Below are 19,335 nucleotides of genomic sequence, written 5' to 3' on the forward strand. Positions count from 1 at the left end.
GGAACCTTAAGTGCAGCAGAAATTTTTTTGTAACCTTGGCCAGATCTGTGCCTTGCCATAATTCTGTCTCTGAGCTCTTCAGGCAGTTCCTTTGACCTCATGATTCTCATTTGCTCTGAAATGCACTGTGAGCTGTAAGGTCTTATATAGACAGGTGTGTGGCTTTCCTAATCAAGTCCAGTCAGTATAATCAAACACAGCTGGACTCAAATGAAGGTGCAGAACCATCCCAAGGATGATCAGAAGAAATGGACAGCACCTGAGTTAATTATATGAGTGTCACAGCAAAGGGTCTGAATACTTAGGACCATGTGATATTTCAGTTTTTCTTTTTTAATAAATCTGCAAAAATGTCAACAATTCTGTGATTTTCTGTCAATACGGGGTGCTGTGTGTACATTAATGAGGAAAAAAATGAATTTAAATGATTTTAGCAAATGGCTGCAATATAACAAAGAGTGAAAAATTTAAGGGGGTCTGAATACTTTCCGTCCCCACTGTACATATGAATTGTGTATGGACTCTTTTGAGGGTAAAAGTATTTTATTGAGGGTCAAAGTATTACTATTGTAAATTATCAATCAGTGAGAGAGTATGAAAAAACAGGTTTGTATGGTTTTAATGATGATTTGTGATTATTACATTTTGTAGATTTAAGTTTTCTTAATTGTGTTTTTGCCACTTATAACTGTATGGTAACTTGAAAGTCCTTTTTAGCTAATGGAACATTTTGGGTCCTAATTTTTGGCGAAAAGCATGTATATCAGCATTGGGGAAGTGCAGGTTAATTGGTTAGGAAAAAGGTCTGGACACCCCAAGTCTTGCAACTCCATAGATAATACTACATAGGCTTCTGGGTTATGATTCCATTAATACACCTGAGATTTCTAGTTTATTAGGGGTGAATAAGGATGAGTTCAGGTTTGGTCGATTCTCTATGTACACCAACTGCACTTAATCTCACCTGTTTGTCTAAAGCCTCGTACACACGATTGGATTTTCGGCAGGGAATTGCCGAGTGACAGCCAATGAGCAGTAGGCAGGAGCAGGCTAACAATGGGGACAGAGCAAAGATGAACCACAGGCAGGTAGCAGGCAGATGGAGAGCAGGCACTGGTGGATAACAGGCAGATGCTGGCAACTTGGAAATCGAGTAGGGTCTGGAACATAGACAAGGTCAGACAAGCCGGGTCATACACAAGCAGACAGATCAGAAGCAGATGTGGAAGCAGGAGTAAAGGCACAGTACAGGCCAGGTCAGTAACAAATGAGCAAAGTAGCAGTAATGGGCACAGGCAGAAGCGTAGGTCAGAGGCAAGCCATGCTCAGTACAGGCAGAGTTTAGGAGTAGTCAAGGCAAATCAGGTCAACCACTGGAGACAGATGCAGAGTAACAGATTGCAGGTTTGCATAGGAACACTGTAGACAAGACAGCACTGATCCTGAGCACTGGCCCAGTTTAAATAATCCATTTGGCACCAACACCTGTCATGGGGTACGCCTGTGCATACCAATGCACATATCTATGTGCAGGTGTGCACGAATGTGCATGCATGTGGGCATTAGCTTGTGCATGTCTCCTATGTGCACGTGAAGAGCCGTGAACAGGAATCTGTCCAAGGGAGCCATCTTGTCTGCTGGCATGCCCTTCCTGACAGTTACTGTACATTTGGCAGCACAAACTACTGGCAATATTTTTATATGGTTTACCATTGATTCTCTATGTACACCATATGCAATCAATCTCACCTGTTTGTCTTATTATTATGATACAGGATTTATATAGCGCCAACGGTTTACGTAGCGCTTTACAATATAAAAGGGAGACAATACAGTTATAATACAATAAAATGCAAGAGGATTAAGAGAGCCCTGCTCAGAAGAGCTTACACTCTAATAGGGTGTAAATGTGGGGAATGAGCTGATGGAAGTGGTAAAAGGTTAGTTGGAGGCGAGGTAGGCTTCCCTGAAGAGATGAGTTTTCAGGGATCACCTGAAGGTAGCAAGAGTAGGGGAGTCTACAGTGTACACTTGCCGAACACCAAAGGAGATCCTCATCTGCAAACATCTTTGCCCACTGCAGATTCACAATATAGCTTAGGCAATCCTGTTACTGGTGACAATTTGCTGGTGACATGACTGTTATAAAATTCAGAGAACATACTCACCTATTTCATGAGTCGCACCCTCACCAGTTAGCCAACAACTGCCAAATGTTGCTATCAATAGAGCAATGCCTTATGCCGCGTACACACGACCGGACTTTCCTTCAGAATAGACTCCGCCGGCCTTTCCAACGGAGTTCCGACAGAGATCCACTGAAACTGACTTGCCTACACACGATCACACCAAAGTCTATTCGTTTAGAACGCGATGATGTGTGACGGGACTAGAAAAAGGAAGTTCAATAGCCAGTAGACAATAGCTGCCCTTGCGTCGTTTTTGGTCCGTCTGACTAGCATACAGACTAACAGTTTTCCATTGAGTTGAATTGAGTCCGTCGGAAAGATTTGAAACATGTTCTATTTCTAGGTCTGTCAGAATTTTAGAAAGAAAAAGTCAGATGAAGCCCACACACGATCGAAATGTCCGACGGAATGATTCCGTCGGACCTTTTCTGCCGGAAAGTCCGGTCGTGTGTATATGGCATTACTCATTCAGCCAAGGTGTACAAATTTCCCCTTGGAAAATGAGACTTTTAAGGCACAGGTTGTGAAACAGTATACTTTTATAAAAAGTTTTATTTATCAAAAAAGAATAGTGTCATAGAGAGTAGCACATAGTTATAAAAAACATTACTGGTTGGGTTTATGTACAGAACACAAGAAATGCATATAGTACCCAAACATTAGAACATACAACCAAATATGTAGACATAAAATACAATCGTATTTCCTACGCATTACGGAGTATGATAAACTCCTTCTTCAGGGATGGTTCGATATGTTTAAAGTTTTAATGGTAGTCTAAAAATACAAGAGAATTCTTTAGTAAACATTATATATCCAATAAGCATTCATATTTACAAAAAATGGCAACAGATGAAAAAGGCAAAAAACATATAGGTCACATTATTCACATACTCACATACTCCATAAATGAGTAGGGTCCAAAATAATAATAAACGAAAAGGCCAAGTGGCCACAGTGAGCATATGGAGAGAAAGAAGATAGAGAAAATATTGTCTCCTCACTCCGGAGAGAGGCAGGCACAATGATCCCCCATGTGCAAACTGGGACCGGCACAGCAAGGAAAACTGGGGGTGAAAAAAGAATACATATAAATTGGCCAGATCGTAAGACAATGCATCCCAATATTGTTACAGTAACAGTATATATTAGTAGGGATTGATAATGGCATAAAAAGGGCGTATACATTACTAAAGATAACCCAAAGAAAGCGTTATACCTTAAGCAATGATGTAAATGGTAACAGGAGGCAGACCAGGTGAAGTGCTTCAAACAATCCCTTATTTATTCCATATGGAAGAGGGGGAGGAATGGAGTATGGAGCCGATGTATGGAGAGATACTAGCCACATATGAACACGTGTAGTCGGTGGCTGTGATATCTAGGAATAATCCCTCAGCAATTCAGCCATTTAGACTAAAATCCACAGCAACGGCACCCTACAGTCAAAAAGGGGGAGGGTTTCAAAAGAGAAAAGCAGGGAATCCAAATAAGATCCAGGAGTAGTAAAACAAAACACCTTGTAAGTGGGTATAGAGTTGGAATAATAGCACCTACCTCCGTAAACACAGACACCAGTATCCTACCTCTCCGGTCAATCCCCGATAGATCGTTGGCACTTGAGCTTCGGCCCCCCCCGCCTTAGCTCACTCAGTCACTCAGGGAGCCTCAGGAGAGGTGGTGACAGCCCAGCTGGCAGGTGGAACCAAAGATGCCGCCGCACGCAGGACTGCCTGTGCCCGCTCAGCCTGACTCCCTTGCCCCACTGCTAGTGCTATTTGTCTGGCTTTAATGGGGCTCCAGGTGAATGTGGGGCCCCTGGGTAGTGTCCAGGGGTGCCCGCTCAGTAAGACGGCCCTGCTGGGAAGAGCCCCATGTTACTGGTCCTGAAAACAGAATGATTCCTTTAGGCGGGTGTTATCTCTGTTCTGACCTGACTCCTCAGGAACCTCCTCCCACGCTATTCACTTTCCCTCACCAGCGGGTAGACATGTGCAATTTGTTTTGGTCCGAATGTAAATTCAGATACATTTTTGGTTATTCTGAGATTTGGATGTATCCAAAACGGAATCTCCGAATGAAACCTGTTTCATTTATTCGTTTTCTAACCAATTGCAAATTTTCAGAACGATTCAAATTCGGATCGGTCAAAAAATGATTGACCGATTCAAAATCTGTGTGAAGAATAGCTGGTTGTAAAGCAGCGGGCCGGGAAGCCAGCCACAACGTCCTTAACAACTGATGACTCATCAGCTTTTAGCAGGCTTCCTGATGATGTCAGTGGTTGATCCCGCCCCCTTGTGATGCCATTAACCAAGCATGCCCAGGTTGGTGACACCACAAGGGGACGGGTCACTCACTGATGTCATCTGGTGACTACACCCCTTAGCTATTTAAGAAATGTCTCCTCAGTTTCCTGACCTTCTGGCCTGCATGCTCCGATAAGGGTCTGGTATGGAATTTAGGGGGGACCCCACGTCATTTTTTTTTTTTTTTTTACATTTGGCCCCGTAGGGACTGGTATGGATTGGGGGGGGGGACCCCACGCTTTTTTTTCGGACTTTTCCTTTGCCAGCATTCTTTTGTTTACATTTCAGCTGTCAATGGGGAAACCCGCTGACAGCTGTTGAGTCATTGGTTGTTAATCGCTTCCCGCCTGCCAACCGTCAGTCTGCAGTTACAGACATCATTCAGATATCTTCTTTTTCAGCCAGTGATTCCCTACACCATAAGAATGATCATATCGGCTCAGCCGCTTGATCGTTCTTACGGGTGGTGAGAGGGGACGCCCCCTCTCCCGCCGCCCTCATTTTCTGTTAGTGGAAAATTTGAAAACATGCTAGCCAACATTTGTCGGCGGAAAGTCCGACAACAATTGTCCGATGGAGCATACACATGGTCGGATTGTCCGCCAACAGCCTGACATCGAACATTTCTCGTCGGAAAGTCCGATCGTGTGTACGGGGCTTTAGTTGGACAATTCCCCTAACAGACTCCACTCCATCTGTAATAATGACACAGTGCCACCTAGAGAACAGAGGTGAATCTGCACCTGCCACCTGCCTGCAAATGCAGTCATCCTAAAATGGGAAATGTGTTACTGGCAAGATCACCAGGTGAGAATAAAGGGGGAGGGGCTTAAAAAGAAAACTAATGCAACCATCACATCTAAGGATAGGTAAACTGTAGTATATTACATTTTTTTCTTGGATTAAGATACGCTGTAATAACCCCTTGTGCCTTTAAAATCATCCTTTATTTGAAGAACTCTATTCATGCGTCCTTCTTCCTAAGATGTAATGACGGGCTCTTCAAAGCTGAGCAATGTGCAAGTCGGCGAATGAGAAAATTACGATGAGATTTTTCTCTGAGCTGTCAAATGTATTTTACTGCATGATTAATTGGCAATGATCTGGGTAGGCCTGTGGTCCTGCTGAAAGGCATGCCCCCTGACATGCACCTGCCACCGAACAACTGATTACGAGGAGCCCGGGCCCCGGCCTTCTCTTGCTGCAGCTGTTAAATTGATTTAAGAATATATCCCCTACATGTATCGTATGCATCGGAATCTTATCTATTCCGCAAATCTAATAAGGAATTCTGAATCACTAATGGATTTATGCTAAATCACATGAGGAGGTCTACAGGCTGATTAGTGAGCTAGGAGAAGGTTTTATATTGGAATCGCTGCTCAAAACGTATCCGTTTTATTTTCTTTTTTCTTAGTACGAGAAAGCAGCAGGTTCACTTAGGCCTCATTATAACTGGCGTACCTATCTGTACACCTGTGCGAAGGATTATCTTTGCCCGCATGGGGTACGCAGGCATTTTCTGCATCCCCATGCAGGCAGTCCAATTCATGTCTATTGGGACGCAGTGGCTGCACCGACACACACTATATTACCAAAAGTATTAGGACACCTGCCTTTACAGGCACATGAACTTTAATGGCATCTCAGTCATAGTCCGTAGGGTTCAATATAGAGTTGGCCCACCCTTTACAGCTATAACAGCTTCAACTCTTCTGGGAAGGCTGTCTACAAGGTTTAAGAATGTGTCTATGGGAATGTTTGACCATTCTTCCAGAAGCACATTTGTGAGGTCAGGCATTAGGCCTGGCTCGCAGTCTCTGCATCTAAAGCCTCGTACACACGATCGGATTTTCCGCAGACAAAACCGCAGACTTTTGTCCGAAGGCGTGTGCCTGGATTTTGTCTTGCATACAAACGGCAAGGAATTGTCGGCCAATAAACACGAAAGTAGTGACATACTACCTGGTTTTTCAGATCTTTAGCGCCACCCTTTGGGCTCCTTCTGCTAATTTCGTGTTAGTAGAAGTTTGGTGAATGTTGATTTGTGCTTTTCATTTCGCGCTTTTCATTTCGTGCTTTTAAGTTTGTTTCTGAACGGCCGTTCATCAACCAGACATGTTGCAGAATCGGAGGAGATAACGTGTTATTTATTATTGGCCTTGGAGTTTTTGCTTTGATCCAAGTCCAGTCCAGGAACAGGAGGAGGAGGAGTTCTTGGACCAAAAATTGGTTGCTTTATTAATCGTAACCAATTACGTCATATGCCTTTGCTGTGGGAGCTCCAGGAGAATAATCTGGATGATTTTTGGAATTATCTCTGGATGACGGACCCCTGCTTTCACCAACTCTTGACATTGTTGACCCCCTATATTAAGAAGCAGGACACATGCATGAGGCTTTTATTTTTTATTTTTTTTGGTGAATAATAATGATTTGGTTTGTTATTATTTTCTATATTTTTGGATGCATAGAATGCACTTTTTGGTTAAGTTCTATTGGCAGATAACATGTCTAATTTTATTTGTTTTCTTTTTTTAATGCACAAAAAAAAATTGTGTAGAATAATACTTGGCTATGTGTTTTACTTCAAATGACAATTTGGGAGTAGGCAGTTACATTTAAAAAAATACAATGTAAAATTGACAAGGGACACCAACATAGTTGTATCTTTGATCTTAAAACTATGCGATAATGGTGTTGTGGTAACTTGCCCAAAAAAATAAATAAATAAATAATAATATTATTCTTGATATCACTAGAAAAAAAAACCTTTGAAAATTTGTTTGCAATAACTCCATCAGTATCACCAGCAAAGCAGCTTCATTATTATCTCATTAAAGAAGAAGAGAATTGTGCGCTGCATTTCGAGATTGCATAATTTACCGCAACACGAATGTTAATTCTCCATTACGAGCGCTAGTTTACAAGATCGACCGCTTCTGGCTCGTCCTTGCTTCCGAGCATGCGTGTTTGTACTTTGGACTTTTGTCCGACTGACTTGTGTACACACGCTCGGAAAATCCGACAACAGACATTTGTCCCACGGAAAACTTTAAAACCTGACAACAATTGTCCGATGGAGCGAACAATGGTCGGATTTTCCGCCAACAGCCTGACATCGCACAATTCCCATCAGAAAATCTGTTCGTGTGTACGAGGCTTTAGTCAAGTTCTTCCACCCCAAGCTCACTCATTATTGTCTTTATGGACCTTGCTTTGTGCACTGGTGTGCAGTCATGTTGGACCAGGAAGGGCCCATCCCCAAACTGTTCCCACAAAGTTGGGAGCATGAAATCATCCAAAATGTCTTGGTATGCTGACGCCTTAAAAGTTCCCTTCACTGGAACTAAGGGGCCAAGTCCAACCCCAGAAAAACAACCCCACACCATAATCCCCCTCCACCAAATGATTTGGACCAGTGCACAAAGCAAGGCTCATAAAGACATGGATAAGCGAGTTTGGGGTGGAGGAACTTGACTGGCCTGCACAGAGTCCTGACCTCAACCCAATAGAACACCTTTTGGATGAATTAGAGCAGAGAATGCAAGCCAGGGCTTCTCATCCAATATCAGTGCATGACCTCCCAGCTGCGCTTCTGCAAGAATGATCAAACATTCCCATAGACACACTCCTAAACCTTGTGGGCAGCCTTCCCAGAAGAGTTGAAGCTGTTATAGCTCCAAAGGGTGGGACAACTCAATATTGAACCCTACAGAGTAAGATTGGGATGCCATTAAAGTTCATGTAACAGTAATAAGGAGAGCTGTCAAAACTGTAATCCTTGAAGTGTCATTTATTGGTACATCAGAGTGACAATAAAACAATAAAGCTGGCGCGTTTCGGCAATAGCCTTAGTCGTATTAAAGTTCATGTGCGTGTAAAGGCAGGCGTCCCAATATTTTTGCCAATATAGTGTAGATAGTTGCTGACCCCAATTTGACATCTGTGCAGGCATGCACCCGCATGGATGTCATATGAGAAAGAGCAACTGTGTGTATACACTAATAGATTTTAGAATGAATGTTCATACGATTATTATTCCAAAAAATTCTCAGTACATCTGATGGCTGGATGAATGTCCTTAAGAGGTTCTAAAATACATTTGCTTTTATCATTTGATTTTACTGTTAGGCCTTATTTACACTACATCCGCGTTCGGATTGTTCTTCAGAAACCATTGGACAGGCAGTGAGGAGAGGTTGTATCACCTCCGCACTACCTGTTTTAACCCCCTAAATTCTGGACTACCGTGCGGAACAGCGTGCATTGTTTTAAGACGGCTCCATTCACTTAAATGGGTTGCAGTCGGTGGGTGGTAATGCCCGCCGAATGTGACAGGGGGGTATACCGCCTGCTACGGACGGGGCATGTGTACACCACAGATGCTACCTTTCCAGCTAAGGTGGAAGTGGTTGAGGGCCTGTAAAAACTCAACTCAACTGCAGGGCTTTGAAATTTAAGATCCCATTGGCGCCCATTAATGCTTAGTTAAAGTGGTTTTATACCCTCACATTAAAGCCAATATAACTCTTCCTCCCTGCTTGTCAAACACCCTTTGAAAATCACTCTTCACAATGTGACACATGTATAAATGAACCCTTAAAGTGGATCTCCCCCCCCCCTTTCCCTAAAACTCATAATAGCATGCATGTCTACTTGTTGATGTGAAATCGCCTAAAAAAGGCCATGCACTAGTAACATTTTATTCAAAAACCTTGTTTTAAAAAAAACTTTTGTTTGATTTTCTATTGGTTAGTGGGGTTAATTAGATGTTTGTTTTTGATGGCAGTGATGAAAAAACCTTGAAGGAGCAGGATGGATCTTTCTCAAATAAACACATTTCTGACAATGTATGTTATTTTTATTCAAGAAATGACATTAATTCCAAAATCGAATGGTAAAAAAAAAAAAAAAAAAAAAAAAAAGTTTGACGTGCGTTAGAGCAACACTTGTCCAGTCATCGAATGTACAAAGAATTTTTATACAAATATGTAAAAAAATGTACAAATATTCGTATCACTATTCATACAAATGATTGTTTTGAAAATGTACTAGTGTATGGCCAGCTGTAAGTGTGCGTTTTCCTTCCACCCCAACCCCCCCAATTCCCCAGTGCACTTACCTCTAGACATGTGCGATTCGGTTCATAACGAATAGATTTTCGTACGACTTTGTTAGTATTCGTACATTCGGATCAATTTGAACATCCGAATAGCTGAAAGAACCAAAATACGAAAAATACAAAATTACGAATAAGCAAAATAACGAAAACGTGAAAATACGAACTTACGTACGGACAAACTTATAAAAATACGAAACTCCAAAACAGTAAAAGAAAGAAAATGACATCTATAACAAATTATTTACATTTCGTATTTTCAATCCTTTGTCTGTTCATAATTTCATATGTTCGTATTTTCATTCGTGTGTTCGCAATTTCGTTTCTTCGTCTGTTCGTAATTTCGTTTTCTCAAATCGTTCTTTTGAATGGACAGTATAAAGGCCCATACACACGATCGGACTTTTTGACAACAAACATGCAAATGACCCATTTTAAGGCAACATCCGACCGCGTGTACGCTCCATCGGACAAACTTTTTCGGTTTTCATCGGACAAATGTTGGCTGTGCGAACAGACAAACTTGGCGGCAACAAAAGTCCGATGTCAGCAAGTCCGATCGTGTGTACACAAAACCATCGGACTTTAGTACAAAGTACCAACCCGCATGCTCAGAACCAATGCAAAAGATCAGACAACAATACAGAAGTTGACCAAAAGGTGGCGCCGGAGATTTGAACTTCCTCTTGTGAAGTGTCGTCAGTACGTTGAAACGTCACTATGTTCGTGTTTGTTGCCTAAAAAGTCCTGCTGTGTGTGTGCTTAACAAGTTCACGGCCAACGCCCTTCGTACAGAAATCCACGGAAAAGTTTGTACAAAGTCCGATCGTGTGTACGAGGCTTAAGTGTATCTTAATATGTATGTTCGTAATTTCGTGTTCTCGAATCGTCCTTTTGAATGGACAGTGTATTAGTGAGTGATTTATCTTACTTAATATCCTTAGCCAATCAGCTTTTCCCTTTTGTGTCTGAGTCACACTGCATTCCTGAATCTTTTTAGATTCAGTTGAGGAGGAGGCGGAGTCAGGTCTGGTGACTGGGGGAGTGGACTGGAGGAAGTACAGGACTTATTAGAAAAGCCAGCATAGGATTATTATTCTTTATTTCCTACAAAAGTACGAATCAACGGAAAAGGCAATCTCACAAAAGTAACAATTACTAAATTACGAGTAGTGTACCGAATAAACGAAAACTATTATCTAACAAAATTACGAATTTCGAATCTAAGAAAATTAACGGAATTATGAATCATTTCGTATCAACGAAAAAATATCTGTTACGAAAATACGAACGACTCCGAATATGAAAACTCGTGTCTTACTAAATTACGAATCAACGGAAACGTAAAGAAACGAAACAAAACAAATTTTTTTGTTGTGCACATGTCTACTTACCTCTGTGCATGATTAGCTTTCCCTGCCCATGCAGCCGATGGGATTTGATGATCAATGCCCTGATTATCTGTACAGGTCTATCCTGTGAGGGAATGCCACTGATCAGCTCTCCTCTCCTCACACTCTGTCAGTATGAGGCGAGGAGAACCAATAACCAGCATTTCCTTGTTTACATTTGATCAGCTGTGATTGGACACAGCTGATCACATGAGTAAAGAGCCGTGTCATCGGCTCTTTATCAAGATCGGGGTCGCTCTGTGTCCCCGAACGCCATGCTTCGTGCCCCCCACGTGCAGTGAGACTGGGGCGATGTCATATGACGTTGTCCCAGAACAAGAGAGCGCCCTGCCCGCCATCATTTGTCTATACGGCGGGCGGTAGGCGGTTAAGGGACTTCAGACCAGGCAATTAACAGTTAACGGTGACTTTACTGAAGAAAGGCAAACATACAGGAAGAGTTCTTGTAAAGCAGCTTTTAACACACACATTCCTGTACAGAGCTGTTTTAGTGCCAATAAGATAATCATGCTTGAATAACAGCCACAGTGCTTTAGAGGCAAGTGTTTATTAAGGCAATAATTCCACAAGTCACTAAGTCCATAAAGGCAATAAGTTGATAAGCTGGTAGTTAAAAGTCCATAGAGTCCTTAGGTTCCCAGCCCCTCAGGGAACCCCGACTGGGTCCCCGAATGGGGACACAGACCGACATAGTAGCCTACATCTTGGTAGTGTTTCCCAGCAGCTCAGTGAGCCCTTTTTATGTGGATCTCTGGAAAATTGGTGGGAAAATCTAGCCAATCACTTCCTCATATCCACTACACATCTACATTGTAACTATTTGCACCTAGCTGACTTTGTAACTTGAAGACGTGAGCACAGTTAGGAGAAACAGCACAGTTTGAGACAGCTGTATAACATAAATCAACACATTAGAAACCTATAGGCAGGTTCCTACAAGGGGACCTGGGTCGGCTGTCAGAATACAATGGTACAGCAGGGAGGATTGCTCCATCCACCTCAATTGTGTGGATAGAGAAATCTGTTCATTTATTTTTTAATCAGCCCGCTGAAAAAAAAGTGTCATCTATGGCAAATGCCAGGGTGCTAGGGGTAACCCTGGACTCTGAACTGTCCTTTCAGGCCCAAATCCAATCCCTGTCCAAATCTTGCCGCCTCAACCTCCGCAACATTTCCAGAATACTCCCCTTTTTAACCAATGACACCACCAAACTTCTAATTCACTCCCTGGTTATCTCTCGCCTGGACAATTTCAACTCCCTCCTTATTGGATTATCTTCACATAGGCTATCCTCCTTCAGTCCACCATGATGGTTCTGCCAGACTCATCCACCTCATACCAACCATTCAGTGTCCTTCACCCCTCTCTGTCAATCCCTCCACTGGCTTCCTCTCACCCAACGAATAAAATTCAAATGACCAACAACAACTTTCAAAGCCATCCATAACTCTGCCCCCCAGCTACATCACTAACCTAGTCTTAAAATATCAACCAAGCCACTCTTTTCGGTCCGCCCAAGACCTCCTGCTCTCTAGGTCCCTTGTCACCTCCTCCCATGCTCGCCTCCAGGATTTCTCCTGAGCTTTTCCCATCCTCTGGAACACCCTACCCCAATCTGTCCGACTGTCTCCTAATTATCCATCTATAAACAATCCCTGAAAACCTTTCTCTTTAAAGAAGCCTATGCTGCTTCTAACTAATACACTTTGTTTTTCACTTTCTCCTTCAGCTCATCCCACACAGCTATAACCTTTTGTATCAATTGACCCTCTCTCTTAGATTGTAAGCTCTAAAGAGCAGGGCCCTCTGATTCCTCTTGTATTGTAACTGCATTGTAACTGTAATGTCTACCTTCATTTTGTAAAGCGCTGTGCAAACTGTTGACACTATAAAAATCCTTTATAATAATAAAATGGCCAGCCTTAGCATAGTCTTTTTGTTCACAACTGTTAAGCGTTTTGTTATGTCTGTTTAATAATTACCAAAAGAAATACCTGTTAGTCGTGTCAGATATTCAACTCTGTCCCGTGTACTCTCTATACTTCCTGTATTATCTCAAGGAGTCTAATTATCCCTTCCAGTTCTTACCTTGGGACTAGAGAATGAGTAGTCTCTATGTCATGGAAAATAGCACAGGGGAAAGGTCCAAGAGTTTAGCAAAAGACAACTGGGCAGGGCTGACACCACTCGGTCATTAGAAATTCTGTATTTTGCCAGTCCACAACACGATTTGGAAACAGACTGTATTTCTGGCGGCTCAACAGGCATTTCTCTGTACTTGCAGAGTCTTTTTTTCCCCCTGATATACACTTTAGGAAATGTCTTTAACTGAATATTCCAAGACTGAAATAATCCTGCACCCCTCCCAAGTCTTATAAAGCAGCAATAACAATACAATTCCAGTGATCAATATAAATTTGTTTTGAAATGTTGTTTATCTAAGCAAATTGTTCATTCATTCATTTACATGTAGCCCTGACTTGTAGCCCATAAATGCAGATTACGCTGTAGGATTCGTCACAATTGGGCCTGATAACATTGTTACCCGCCTGCATGTTGCTATTATGTTAGTTGATGTATTTTAGCATGTTTATCCCTGCAATGTTTTCTGTAATGACCTGCTTGTCATCCATCATTGTAGTGTTAGGACTTCCTTGGTAATATTATTTAAGACTTGAGAATCATCTATTTGCCAGTGAAAATATGTCAGAGATTAATGGGACAGCCCAACGTCATTAGTCAAAGGGACATGGATAATTGGTTTAGAGGGGTAACAACACAGCACGAGAGCCAGGCCGGTGCCAAACTAGCAGGGGGGTGAGGGGAGAGCAAATAAAATATACATGGTCATTGTGAAGGCGCAGATTTCAGGTTAACAAGTAATAATGCTATTGCTAGCCTGGAGCTGTCATCTTTGTGGATAGAGTTGTCCCTAGCTCAGTTTTTTTTTGTAGTTACGGTACTTGGGCCATCATGTCATTGTACTTGATCTGCCAGAATTTTTTTAGGGCATGGGAATGTTTTTTGTTTAGTTCAAGTGTCAAGAATTTGGTGTCTGGTAGTTTTTTGTGTGGGGCTTTTGTTAAAGAAAAAAAGACCCTCCTGTTATCTCTTGACCCTTTAACCATAAAGCCGACATTGCACTACAAAGTAAGCTGTACCTGGCTTCCACACTCGCCCGCAATACTGCCTCTTTGGGGCCTGCGGATGCCCTGTTGGTCTGATCTGGTCCAGTCTCGGTAAGCTCATATTATCCATCTTATATGGGAATGCCTATGTTCTGGGGATTATTTGTTCTATATTACTTCATTTGATTGCTGGATTTTGAACTGGCCCATTTCTATGGCAGAACTGATCTGGGCCTTGCATATGTTCTACTCCATGCTATCTTTACTATTTATATGTTGTTTGTTCTTTAACCTGATCAATAAAACCTGACAGTTACAGCATAGCTCCCAACTGTCCCTGATTTGGAGGGACTGTCCCTGATTTGGAGCAATGTCCCTCTGTCCCTTTTTCCCCCTCATTTGTCCCTCATTTTGGTCTGATCTATATAGTTGTATATAAAATGCACTTTTATCCTTCAAAAACTGTTTCCCAGTGCTAAACCTTTCATCTAAATTCTAAATTGCTGCTTTTGTAAACTTTAAAATCCCATATAAAGGAATAGTAGTAGTAAAAAAAAAAGCCCTTGTGGATTTAATTAACCTTTTTTTTGGTTAATTCTCCTTTAAGGGGGTGTGTGGCAGGGGGCGTGTCCTATGCCTACATACATTTGCTAGTAGGTGTCCCTCATTCCAATCTCAAAATGTTGGGAGGTATGGTTACAGGCCACCGAGGGCTTTACAGGGCATAGCCCTATATGGAACAATGAATATTTTGGAGAATTGCTTCTTCTGACTTGCGCAGAGCGATGGAAATCGCATGTTGTTACACATCTGGTTCACATTTTTTCTAATGGCAGTCTGCTCACTTTCGCAGAACTGCAGGAAAAATTTGGGTTGCCTCAATCAATGTACTTCCCTTATTTACAGTTATGACATGCAGTCAATGCACAAGCAGGAAATAATCTTTGGACACAATCCCCTGCCCCTATCTTCCATTATATGACTGAGGCGTCCCACTTTAAGGGTTTCATATCTAGGTCATAGGCTATGCTATTATCAATATTCTTGGCTGGCTTTCCTACTAAAGTGACATCCCCATGGGAGAGAGACATGGGTACTTTTGAGGAGGACCAATGGGCGGAGGCTCTGCAGGCAATATAGGGGTGCTCGCTTAAGGCAGCACAATGGCAGTCACAGTTATACATTGTGTTAAGGGTTCACCTCACACCTGCCAGGCTGCATAGCATGGGCATAAGTGGAAGTGCTGACTGTACAAGGTGTGCTGGAGACCACGGGGACCTAATTCATCTATTGTGGCGTTGCCCCAAATGACACCTATATTAGAAGGGAGTTCTCACAACCATTAAAAAAGTATTCCTGGTCAATGTCCTACAGGACCCTAAAGTATGTATTCTTGGTATTCTTGATGATCTCCCAATTGTAGACAACCCAAAAAAGGCTATTGGTAGAGCTCTTTTCCAAGCCCGTAAGCTTATCCTCCAACATTGGAAGGCAACCGATCCTCCTAAGCTACGAGATTGGATAGCCAAGATGGGTGCCACCCTAAGATTAGAGAAGTATATATTCCAACACAGGGGCCGACCAGGAAAATTCGACCTGTTGTGGACTCCTTGGTTAAATACTCCAGGATTATCCCCGCTAGAATTAGTAATGGATAGATTGCTTCTTTAAATCATATGGTAATGGGTTAAGAGAGAACTGTATTCTTGTATAGAGACAATTAACTGTACATGATTTGTATAGATGAAAGCTGTCTAGGCCTGTCTGGCATTATATCTATTGAATGTCATGATGTTGCATGTAAGAAAACTTAGCCCATTTATTCTTTAATGTTATGCTGGAATGAACAGTTTTTTGAACTTGTATGCTTCAGTTTGTGAAACACAGTGAGTGAGTGTGTTCATTTAGAAAAGGAAGGGGCAGATAAATGACATATTCAAAGAGTGTACAAGTACACAGTACCAGTGACGGCTGGTGCTCAAAATTTTTGAGGGGGTGCAAACAAACTGAAAAAATTTTGAAAAAAAAACATCAATTGCAGCCATTGTGACATCAAACGCAGCCACTGTGCCCATCAAACGATGCCACTGTGCCCATCAAATGCTGCCACTGTGCTCATCAAACGCAGCCACTGTGCCCATCAAACGCAGCCACTGTGCCCATTAAACAGTGCCACTGTGCCATCAAACGCAGCCACTGTGCCATCAAACGCAGCCACTGTGCCATCAAACGCAGCCACTGTGTCATGAAATGCTGCCACTGTGTCAGCTGGGTCTGGAGTGCGTAGGCTCTCATGCCTCATCTCCTGTACTCTCCTCCATAGGCATCCAATAGCGGTGCCTGTCGTTTCAGCCAATCGGGTGACAGGTAACAGACCTGAGCACCTGATTGGCAGAGAGGTGGTTCAGTGTTAGGAAAGCAAATAGTCATTTGCACCGGCTATGACTGTGGAGGACCAACAAAGTGCAGTCCCCTCATACACCATTGAGGGTGAGACCACTGCACTGGTTCCATCCACCAGTGATAGGGAGGAAACAGCGCTATCTGTGGAGGACCAACAAAGTGCAGTCACCCCTTCTACCATTGGGGGTGAGACCACTGCACTGGTTCCATCCACCAGTGACAGCGAAGAAACAGCGCAATCTGTGGAGGACCAACAAAGTGCAGTCACCCCATCCACCATTGAGGGTGAGACCACTCCACTAGTTCCATCCACCTGTGATAGTGAGGAAACAGCACCATCTGTGGAGACAAACAAAGTGCAGTCACCCCATCTACAATTCAGGGTGAGACCACTGCACTGGTTCCATCCACCAGTGACAGCGAGGAAGCAACACCATCTGTGGAAGACCAACAAAGTGCAGTCACCCCATCCACCAGTGAGGGTGAGACCACTGCACTTGTTCCATCCACCAGTGACAGCGAGGAAACAGGACCATCTGTGGAGGACCAACAAAGTGCAGCCACCACATCCACCATTGAGGATGAGACCACCCTTATTGGTTCCATCCACCAATGACAGCGAGGCAACAGCATCATCTGTGGAGCACCAACAAAATGCAGTCACCCCATCCACCAATGAGGGTGAGACCACTGCACTGGTCCCATCCACCAGTGACAGCGAGGAAACAGCACAAAATCTGTGGAGGACCAACAAAGTGCAGTCACCCAATCCACCATTGAGGGTAAGACCACTGCACTGGTTCCATCCACCAGTGACAGCAAGCCAACGACACTGGCTATAACTGTAGAAGACCATCGAAGTGCAGTCACCCCATCCACCACTGAAGGTGAGAACACTGCACTGGTTTCATCCACCAGTTACAGTGAGGAAAAACCATCTTTGACAGTGGAGGACCAAGAAAGTGCAGTCACTACATTTACCATTGAGGGTGAGAACACTGCACTGGTTCCATCCACCAGTGATGACGAGGCAACAGCACCTTCTATGACCGCGGAAGACCAGCAAAGTGCAGTCATCCCATCCACCAAGGAGAGGGCAGATACTGCACTGGTTCAATCTACCAGTGAGGATGAGATTGAGGTAACTACAGTATCTCTGACTGTGGAAGACCAAAAATGCCCAGTCATCCCATCCAGGAAGGACAATGAGAAAACTCCACTGGCTACTACTACCAGTGAGAGTATAAGAACCAAACTGGACACAGCAATGGAGGACCAGCAAAATCTGGTCACATCAAACACCATGGAGGGTGAGAAAACACTGGTTCCATCCACCAGTGAGATTAAACTCACCAAATCTGATGCAGTTAAGGAGGGCCAACAAAATCCGACCACTCCTCCCACCACTGAAGTCAAAAAAATATTATTGGCTCAATCCACCAGCCCCTTAAAAAGCAAAAAACCTCCAAACTCCAAAAAGAGTAAACCATCTCCTATGGTGTCTTCACATCTTGGAGCCAAATTGCCTGGGCTGAATCCACAGAGCAAAATCGACAGTGGAAAGTTGAATGACCGATCTCCAGTAAGCAGAGATGTTGAAAGTAAAAAGTCTTTCCCAACTCCGTCCATCCCCACCACCAACAAGAAAACAGCGGAACTGGTCCCACCTAGCAATATCAGGAAGGGCAAGTCATGCAAACTACAATTGAACAGCTTCACCTTCTATAAGGTAGTTGGAGAGGGGAGCTTTGGAAAAGTGGTGTTGGCCACCCATCCCGCCACTGATCAAAAGCTGGCTTTGAAGTTCGTCAGAAAGACACAACTCCTGGCAAATGATCCCAGAATTGCCCTTACTGAGAGATACATCCTAGAAGCAAGCAGAGAGAACCCATCCATTGTCCATATGTACGGCTCATTCCAGACAAAGGTACGTCTTTTCATCTACCAATTTGTTCTTCTCTTTCCTGTGCTGTGCTCCACTACTGATCAGAGACCCCCTACAATAATTGTGACTTTTTTTGGAGTCAAAACTTACACAAGGCTAAGCATCCCTTTGCCCCATAAGATGTCAGTCTTTAGACCTGTCAATAATTCCTTCAGGCACTAAGTGCTAAATTGAGGGAGAGCTCCACTTGTGTCCCACACATCAGGTTCTGGCTGTAGATCGGGGAAAGCAGTAAACATAAGAGAAGAACACTAGAGTGCTTCCTATAAGGCTGGAACTTGGTGACATCAACCATACAGAGTAGAGGTTTTCCTTTAATAAACCACGCACTGAGAGTCCGCCATTACTGACTTTAGACATTGCTAGCTGCTTGGCTGTCTCTGGCCTCAAAACTTCGAGTCACTGAGCCAAAACAAGTCTACAACTAGCAAGGCAGGAGAAGTCAGATCTCCTGATCTACATGCATCTTCCAGGATGGGGAGCCAAAGTATGAAAGTCATGGGATCACCCTAACAGCCAGACAAGATATTTCAGTGATGGTGGCCTATGCCACCTATCTCTATCAGGTTTTTCAGAGTTCCCCTGCAAAGCATTTAGTATGTCTCCATATATTCCTCCACAGACTGAAATCTTCAATGTCTATAACGTAACCTTGTTTTCTTATTGTCACAGACTCATCTGGTCTATGTTAAGGAGTAGCTTAGCGAAGAGGAGCTCTGTGAACAGATGAAACCTTCAGCTCGGCTACCCGTGGACAAGATAAGGTAAGTCCAATGTTAGGATCACTTTGGAGTTGGGGGTGGCCGACCACTGAGGACAGGCAGTG

This window comes from Aquarana catesbeiana, linkage group LG01 (genome assembly GCF_042186555.1).
Source record: "Aquarana catesbeiana isolate 2022-GZ linkage group LG01, ASM4218655v1, whole genome shotgun sequence".
Classification (NCBI taxonomy): Eukaryota; Metazoa; Chordata; class Amphibia; order Anura; family Ranidae; genus Aquarana; species Aquarana catesbeiana.